This window comes from Anolis carolinensis, chromosome 5 (genome assembly GCF_035594765.1).
Source record: "Anolis carolinensis isolate JA03-04 chromosome 5, rAnoCar3.1.pri, whole genome shotgun sequence".
Classification (NCBI taxonomy): Eukaryota; Metazoa; Chordata; class Lepidosauria; order Squamata; family Dactyloidae; genus Anolis; species Anolis carolinensis.
The window spans coordinates 26,696,559-26,706,677 of NC_085845.1; positions in this window are offsets into that span (position 1 = coordinate 26,696,559).

Below are 10,119 nucleotides of genomic sequence, written 5' to 3' on the forward strand. Positions count from 1 at the left end.
GTATCGGACGTAAAAGAATGGGGAGTACCCCAAACAAGGAGGCAATTGCAATCATTTCTGGGGTTTGCAAATTTTTATAGATCGTTCATAAAAGGCTTTGCACAAATAACCGCACCCCTTACTGAACTTTTAAAAACAAAAGGGAAAGGGGAGACAGCAAAAGTGAAAGCTCCTGGCGCCAAACTGAGTTGGACGCCAGAATGCCAAAAGGCATTTGAAACCCTAAAAGGATGCTTCACAGAAGAACCCGTCCTAAAACACCCCGATATCCGGAGCCCTTTCATAATCCATTGCGATGCTTCAGACTGTGCATACGGAGCAGTACTATTGCAAAAGGATCAAAATGGGAACTTAAAACCTTGTGGATATTTGTCCCGGAAGTTCAGTGAAACTGAAAAATGTTGGCCCATATGGGAAAAAGAGGCATTAGCCATATTAAAAGCCTTAGAATGCTGGCGACACTTCCTCGAAGGGAGCGGAATCCCATTTGAAATTTGGTCTGACCATAAGAACCTCCAGTATTTAAAATCTCCTCGAAAATTGTCCCCCAAACAAATTAGATGGGCACAATACTTCAGCAGGTTCGATTTCCAATTAAAGTTTTTCCAAGGGAAACAGAATGTCTTGGCAGATGCTCTTTCACGCATGCCTCAACACGAAGGCATAACCACAGCAAAAGAGGGAACAATATTCTCTGATAAACAATGGGGCTTAGCTGTCAGGACAAGAGTGCAAACCCAAAGAGAGAACACTGCTATTATTGAATTCGACGGGGAAAATAGTTGGGGAAAAGAACTGAAACAGTCATACGAAGGAGATCAGTGGATCGCATCCAACGCAGAAAAGGGGGAGCAGAACAAGGACAGACTGGTCCTTTGAAGTGAGCCTGACACTACTGTACCACCATATCACCCTGAATATGCCTATGTTGTTTGATTATGGAAATTAAACAAAAACCAGTTGATATTTGGATTAGAGGCTACCAAACAATGCCAATTACATTACCAGGTAAGACTAGTAAGAAAACCTGCCTGAAATCATACCTTGATAACCATTGCTGGCAGTCAGAGTTGACATCTTTCCTGCCTAAAATGTATCTCAGTTGCTGATCATTGTGTTCATTTTGGCTCAGTTCTTCAATCTGGTAACATCGTTTTAAATTTTGATTCTGGCCTTGGGGGTATTAACTACTTCCTTGATTTCGTATCATTAACAAATCTGATAAATACTGGTATGTCCCGTATTCAGTCATCCAAGTCATTCACAAAGATGTTGAAATATGCTGGACTCAGAATAAAACCCCGCGGCCTTCACTCCCCTCTTGGATGGAGAAGAGCCATTGCTGAGTACTCTGAATTTTGTCAATCTGTTATTGATTCACCTGACAAGTAGTACTTTCTAGCTCATATTTTATTCACTTGTCTGCAATAATGTAATAGGCAAGCACTGTTCTCCTTTTGAGGGAAGATTCAAGCAAAGAAGGTGTTAAGCAACTTGCCCTCCCTTTGTTCCCTGTTAGCAATGGGCCACCTTATTCATGCAATGGCTTTCCCATTTACTTGTTATTTCCTTTTTATTTTTCTAACCCCACTATTATGTTCCAGTTTACCTGATATATTCCTCAAAGAAAATGCAAACTAATTCAAGGAGCACATAAGTGGGAGCACGAAAGCCTAAGGAAGAAAGGCCTCAATATTGGTGTCCTATTGTTTCATTTGCTGACTTCCTAGAATATGAAAGTTTTCAAATTATCTGTTCCACTTGCTTTATAGCAGCATTTCCAGTTTCACAAACCTGATGCAAATAGGTTTAAAAACAAAACACTCCAGAGCAAAGAATTTGAGGGCTCCAGTGTTTGTATGGAAAGAAAACCAGGTACTTGAGTTTCATTCTTAAGATGCACCGTTGAGGAGCTGTTTTCAGTTGCTATGTCAAATGTCAGCCATAGGCCAAAAATACACAACTAAAACCATGCAAATGAATGGTATCTCTTTGACCTGTGATATATTCCTCATGAAGCCTAAGTTGTTAAGTTCCTAGCATTATATGTATTCAGTTCTGAACTGAATTAGAGAAAAATTGGTCTGGCTATATAAGCATAGCCATTGATGGCTCAGGGAGATATATTTGGTCCCAGATTAGGAAGTTATCATTTAATCTATTAGAGGTAGAAGAGGTACAATTTCTTCATTAATGCTGGTGTTTGGATGGATGGGACTGACAAAATACTGCTTGAGACCCTACCGTAATGGAAGTGCATCTGCCCCATTTTTCATTCCTGGTTTAGACTTTTGTGACCCACATTTATAGGTTTTGATAAATGCAAGGTCACTTCTGGTTTCATTTTGGGAGATTTGGGGACAAGACCATGGTGGAAAGAAAAGATGTATATTCCTTAAAGGCTTCTGGAAAGAAGATTTTCCATTTTTAGTGGAGAGAGTTTGAGATGGAAGGTTCAGTCTCTGGAGGATTCAAATCCGGAGACCTTTCCACAACTTTCCACAAGTATAAAAGTAGCCTTAGTGACCTAGATAGCTGATGCCAGTCAATTTAGAAAATATATAATAGACTAAATATCACAGGGCTATGTTTATTTATAAGATACACAAAACTATAGCTTCTCTTTCTAAGTGTGTATGTGTACATATATGCAAGCAGGTAAAAAAAAAGAGAGACGGGCCATCCTATTTTTTTTCCTCCCAGCGTAGAAGCGTTTGATAGGTAGGGCGTCCTGGATTTCCTATATTACTTTTCAGACCCATACATGGTGCATCTGGTGGTAAAAGATGGCTGAACTGAAACATCAATAAGGATTAGTGTCAGGTGGCTTGGATAAAGAACAGAGCTCTCTGACTTGTGAAGAAAATATTTCAGCCTTCAGTCAATGTAAAATGTCTCTCTCATGAGCAAAGCAGCTCCGTTTCTTCTTGCCGTTCTCTCTGGGAGATGAGCTGTTAAGTATGTAGATCTGAAACTGACTTTAAAAGAAAATAAAAAAGGGGGAGTGGAAGCAGAGTAGAGAGGTCAAAACTCTCTTCTCTTTTGGAATGTTTATGCATCACTAGCTAAGCCGGGCAGACCCATACCAAATAATTAATCGTGGCTTTGTTTAACCTCATAACATCTGCACTATTTTACAGTGAAATTGTTTGGGATTCCATTCTAGCAAGAGATCCTTGACTTTTGAGAACCAGAGCAGGTCTGTGTAGGTTCTGCTCTTGGCTGTTTTTCATCCCTGAATGGAAAATAAAAGAGAGCAAAGTAGAAATCTGGACTAGCTGTTTAGGAAATTTTATGAGAGGATTTGTAGAGAGGGAAGGAAAAGCATGCTATTATCATCACTATCTTATTAAGCAGATGTAGCATGCAAAAGAAAATTGTGTGTGTGTGTGTGTTTTGTTTTGGATTTCCCCCCATTATTGTTATTTTGAGATCATGAAGACTAATAGCAAAGTTACATTAAACTATTTTGAAAGTCTTAATTTGATACTGGAATTATTCAGTATTTCTAAAAGGTTCCTCTGTGTTTCCCATGTTGCACTCCAAGCAGTTAAACCTCTTATTCAAACAAATTGAGTGAATTCCATGTTTTCCATAAGACACATATGGAAATCCACATTCTTAAATGTGTATTTTTGCTGGAGGAAGAAGAGCCTGAACTTTAGAAACCTAAAATGAATTAACTGTAAACTGCCATTTTTGATTAGTCTAATAAAGGTATTGCCACAATATGGAATCTTAGACCCCATCTACACTGAGCATTCAATGCAAATCAAACTGCACTATATGGTCAATGTAGACTTATTATATATACTCAAGTATAAGCCTAGTTTTTCAGCCCTTTTTTAGGGCTGAAAAAGCTCCCCTCAGCTTATACTCGAGTGAGGGTCCTGGCCAGCTTCTATTCAGGTCAGCTTATACTTGAATATATAGGTATTCAGAGTTGGACAGTCTTATCTTATTAAAGTCTTATTATTATCTTAAATTACAGTTTTATATGAATATTCAAAAACATTTAACCTACTGATGCCTTAAATAATGCAGTTTTATTAATATCTATTTTTATTTTTGAAATTGATCCATAGCTGCTGCATTTCCCACCCTCGTCTTATACTCAAGTCAATACGTTTTCCCAGTTTTTGTGGTAAAATTAGGTGCCTTGGCTTACTTTCGGGTAGGCTTATACTCGAGTATATAAGTATATAATGCAGCTTAATGCAGTTAAACCACATTATATGGGTAAAATTAATGAAGCCTGACCTCACTTTAATTGCCATGGCTGAACGCTATAGAATCCTGGAATTTGTAGTTTGGTGAAGCATCAGCACTCTTTGGCAGAGAAGGCTAAAGAATTTGTAAAACTACAGCTCCCATGACTCCACAGCATTAACCATGGCAGTTAAAGTGATGTCAAACTGTATTAATTCTATACTCAAGAGTCTAGACTCATTGTCAATTCTAGCATTTATGTTCAATGTTCAATTGGTTGTCTATTGCCATTTGTGTTATAGATGCACCAGCTGTAGACCTGAATAATTAAAACTTCTGTGAAATACCATAGTGGCTTCCTTGACTTGAGAAGTTGTAATGTTTGTGTCCCACTCCATTTAGGTGTAAAGCACCACAGACGGCATACATTCAAGGCATTCTCTTTTCCATACAATGTAACTTATTGGGCCATTGTGAGCATTTCATGGTGTTTTGAGCTCCTCAAGGAAAGGATTATACATACCCCCATATCATCCTGAACACATCACATCTTGTCTGGTTTTGGAAGCTAAGCAAGGTCAGACCTGGTTAATATTTGGATGGAAACCAGAGAATACCAGTGATCATTGGTAGTATATCCTGCCTCAAAATCTGGAAAATCATTGCTCCCCCCACAGCAGCTTTCTATGGTCATAAGGACTGGATACAAATAACACTGTTTGAAAAACTTTTGGCAAATAAATCCTTCAGGGCTGTCTCAGAAATAGCATTGTATCCAGACAACTGGTGTAGGATATTAGCTAAGACTTCAATCCAAAATCAGTAATTGAAAAACCTACCCATTGGAAATCCACTTGCTAACACCATCACGGGGCATATTGGTTGAGAGATTCTTGAAGTTGTAGTTTAAAAAAAAAAACCTTTCCTAAGATGTGTCCAAAACCCATTCACTGCTAAAGAATGAATGGGAATGTCTGTCAAATAAATATACTCTGGATTGACCTTGAAAAAAAAAGATAGTGGTTGCTCTCTGATTCAAATCTTACCTCTTACATGTTTGGGCGTTTTCCTGTTTCCTCAGTCTCCGCTCTGCATCTGGAATCTGACCTATTTTACAGAGGCATTGTAGAAATTACTGAATCTATGTGAAGTAGTTTGAACAGTCAGCATGTGCTGTACATATGGCATGAATTGCAACACGTAAGCTGAGAGAAAGCTCATTCTTTTCACATATCCATGTCTGCATATACCATCATTATGAAGATGTATATAGACTGAACATATGTACATGTTACCTTTATTTGAATAGAGCATAATCAGAGGTAGTTGGTAGCTTTGTTTCTTTGGGGCAGTGAAGCCACATTGGGTTTTACATGGTTTTATAGAAGTTATCCAAGATGTTGAATCTACTTTGAGAATAGGATTCAGCATCTTGGATAACTCCAGTATTGATTCACCACATAAAAATAAAGGAGCCATTTTCTGCCTCTAGTATATACTCAGTAACTTCCCTCTATCCCAATCCAAGCCAGCACTTAAGCTGCTCTTCTCCTCTTTCACCTCATTCAGTTGTATATGCAGATCCAAAGTGACTACACTCTACTATCTCTGTAGGAGAACATTCGTTTTGTTATTTGCAAACATGATGGAAAGTCAGGACTCACAAGAACTGCTCTAATGTCTGTGTCTGCAATATCAGAAACATGTATGTGATCTTTAGATAGCATCGTGTAGACTAAGTAAACCCTCATTATTAATAAATAACAATTAGCATTTTTTACCATTTCAGCTGTCAGGAGTTTGGATGCAGTTGCAAAATATCTTGGGAATGTTGAACACTCTAGCTTTAGTTGCTTTATTATTCACCTGGAATGGGAAAGACTGCACATATACAAAATACTTCTTGTTACAATGGGCTTGGTGCAGCATTATTCTGCATTGAGTGCTCCGTCCTGTAATCTAGTGAAAACAATACACTGCCAGCAGCAGACACACAGAGGTGGTGGCTAAGTGACCTAGAAAATCTGTGATTTGAGTATAATCTGAATATGAAGTTGACAGGTACTCTTAGATCAATTGTGATGAACTTATTCGCCTCACCCAGATCCTGCTGAACTGTAACTTCCATAATTTCTAACTATTGACCATGCTGTCTGGATCTACTAAAAGCTGGAATCCAACATCTGAAGGTAGCAACTTCCCAATTTCTGTTAAGCAATACACTGTTTCCTCTTTCTCCCTTCCCTCCCTCTCTCCTTCGACTCCATCCCATTTTCCTCCCTTCCCCCTTTCAAAGATGTTTCTAAAGGTGTTTATCAAATTGACACAGAATTTGCACCATTGTGTACGGCAAGTGAGGCCTATAGACGGTTGTTATCCACTTGCATATTCTAATCCCTGCTTCCCCTATTTTCACCTTGCCACAAAAAGATGTTGGCAATGATGGAATGGCTGCCCAGTATCTTTTGACCAGTAGCACTGGGAGCTATCCCTATAGAAGCAACCTTAAGAGCTTGGACAAAGTTGCAGCATTTATGAGATGTCATTTGATTGATAGTGCTAGTAGCTATTTGGAAACTTTGTCTTTCTCCAATGCCATTTCACTCTTGGACAGACCACTGCATCCTTTAGAATCATAGAGTTGGAAGAGACCTTGTGGGTCATCTAGTCCAACCCCCTGCCAAGAAGCAGGAAAATTGTATTCAAAACACCCCTGACAGATGGCCATCCAGCCTCAAAAAATGGAGCCTCACTCCACCACACTCCGGGGCAGAGAGTTCCACTGCTGAACAGCTCACACAGTTAGGAAGTTCTTCCTATGAGAGTTGTTCAGTAGTGCAACTCGCTGCTCCAGAATGTGGTGGAGGTTCTTTCTTTGGAGGCTTTTAAACAGAGGCCACTGCTTCTCATGTAACTTTTAGATAGCAAGGTTTGGAAGCATGGCGACCTCCAAAGGTCTGGATCTTAGTTGGGTTCACTGCAGTACTTCCTTCCTCTTTATCCAAATAATTATACTCATAATTGTCTTTTAAGGAAGAGTTATGCATATAATTAGACCCTGATTAGTTTGCAAGTGAGAATTTAATGATGATCACTATCTCTGGGCACGCATGTGGAACTTTGCAGGATCGTACCATTAATAATTGCAGAGTGGTTCCTTAGAGAAATGCTTCAAAAGATGAACTGGTGAGTGGTTAAAACAACACCGCAGCTCGGTTTTTGTAATCAGACTATCTATGCATCCATGCTGAGCCTCTGAATCCATTGAGGTTTTGTTCTTTCCCTCACCCACCCCCCTTTATGTGTGGCTCAGAAGAATAATATTTTCTTTCTGAGAGAAAAAAAAGAGATTAAACCGGGAGCGAGCCTAGCCTGATGAATAGTGTGTTGGAGTTGGGAAGCATTAATTCAAATCACGCCAAAGCCAACAACTAATTGGGTGGCCCTGGGCAATTCACTGTCTGGGCAATCCCAATTCCCCTTTCTGTCAACTGGGAATAATGGGAATCTACCTCACACAGTTATTGAAAATGCTGAACATGAAGATTACAGAGGATTCTGCAGGCAAGAGCTGGAAAAACCCTTTAAATTATGATCAGGAGATGAAAATCGGTAGAACTGGATGCGTGTGCCCAGCTAGAGAGCTTTGGAATTGTGATTCTTGAACTGAAGCTCCATGTGTCTAATGAAAGGCAAATGATGCTCAGAACTGAGTAGGTATAAAAGCTGTGTGTAATGCTTCACAGCAGTGCCATTTAAAGCACCACAAAAAAGCCCTGAATGGTGAGAAAATTTCAGCCTTTAAGCATATCCAAAACCTGTCGGAAATAGACTGTATGAACACCAGTGTACAGACTAAGGTTATGTTGTCTTGCCTGGTATCTATCTTCCTTATCTAGATTGATGTCCTCAGTGTGATTTCACGTCCCCCATTGCTTCCATTTACATTCCTCATATCTTTCTTGTGTGACTATTTGCAAGCTTCCATGTCAAGGGAAGTGATAAATCCATTTCAGGTTTTAATGTTCAAGATTCACCACTCTACTGGCCCTGAAGGCTGCCACAATTATGTAGGGATTGAGTTTGCCCTCCAATATGAACAGAAGAAAAGGATTGCCATGCAGATGCAGGTGAGCTTAAAACAATAGAAAACCAACAATAAACTATTGCCACAAACAATAGAAAAAAAGATGTACCTTCAGCCATTTTGGGTTCCGATGACTTTGCAGGATACATTGGCTTTCCATATACACATATTCTATGTACCCATAGATTCTACCATCCAGAGCTTGATTTTTTTAAAAATCCAAAATGGAAACCTTGAATTTGCCATTTCATAGAAGGGACACCATTTTATAATGGCATTTGGAATTTTGGTATCCTCGATCCAAATCTCAATGGATACTAAGTACCCACAGTACTTGAAAAGAAGTACCCTTTTCTTACCTTTGGTGGAGATCTGCTATCTTATTACTCACCTCAGTTATTCTCTTGATTAGATGCACACATTGGAGGGATGGCAGAAGGATCTCCTCCGCACTACACCAACAGGTCTAGATCACAACCAGCACTTGGATACTTACAGCATGAGCAAGGAGAACTGGGAGAGCTCCACAGCAATGGTCACTCATTTTTTACTGTGATATGAAAAAAGCAGTATAAGCCAGCATGGTTTGAGTGTTGGACTAAGTGCTGAAGACCAGAATTCAATTCATCAGGCCTTTAGTTAAAGATTGCTCATCCCCATAGCAATCTGTATCTGTGACCATTCCTGTACCATTCCTTGATAAAGACACAGGGTCTATTCCCATCCCAATTTGCACTTCCAAGAATTTGCAGCACTTTATCAGTCACCTCATGTTTACAATATTTATATGGTGCACCTTACCCAGTCTACTTTTACAACCTCTCCATTTTAATCCATGTTTTTATTAGCTCTTGTCATTTGTTTTTACTGGCTAATGTTTAAATTTTTATAATTGTGCATGTTTTTTGTCTATTGTTGTGTTTTATATTGTTATTGTTTTTATTCGGGCTTGGCCCCATGTAAGCCGCCCTGAGTCCCCTTTGCAGAGATAGAGGCGGGGTATAAAAATAAAGTTATTATTATTATTATTATTATTATTATTATTATTATTATTATTATTATTATTATTATCATCACCCTGCCATGGAAACCCACTGGGTAACCTTGGAGTAAGTCCCACTCTCTCAAATGCATAAAATTCCATGATAGAAATAAAACACACAACAGCAAAACAACAGCCAGGATTTGGAGGGGAAGATTCTGTTTGGAGTGACCAGCAAGTCTTGGCAGCCCAGTAAGGAAAATCGAGAGAACTATGTAGTTAGACAGAAAGGATGAGAGGAGCAAATTTGAATTCTGGATCACACAGGACCACAGATTAAACATGAAACTGTTACACTGGGACATTACTGAGATGTTTATTCATTGCATGACCTCCATTGTGTATGAGGTGGTACAAGCTGCAGCCAAGAGTTTAAAAGAGGGGACATTTCGGATATCAAATCTAAGTTGTTTGGATCTCACAGGATTACTCCTTTGTTCTAAATTGATGTCATGGTGTGATGGAAGAAAATGCTAAGAAATTGCATAGCATCCATCATAACTCTGCTTCTGTGAGTTGACATTGCAACAGTTACATTGTAAAGTAGGAGATCTGGACCTTTACTATTGGTAGCATAAACTGCTGTAGATCCACTTAACTCGTTCAACTGTAGATTTGGTTGGTGTGTTATAGCTGGGATGACCAAAAACCCTGAATTTCAGTCTTGGTGCCCTGCTGCCCGCCCGCACCCCCCTCCTCCAAGACCCTGCAGTTGTTAGAAACGCAATTAAACAGACATCTTCCCTCCATCATTCTCATTCTGGGATCAGGATAGCTTGGC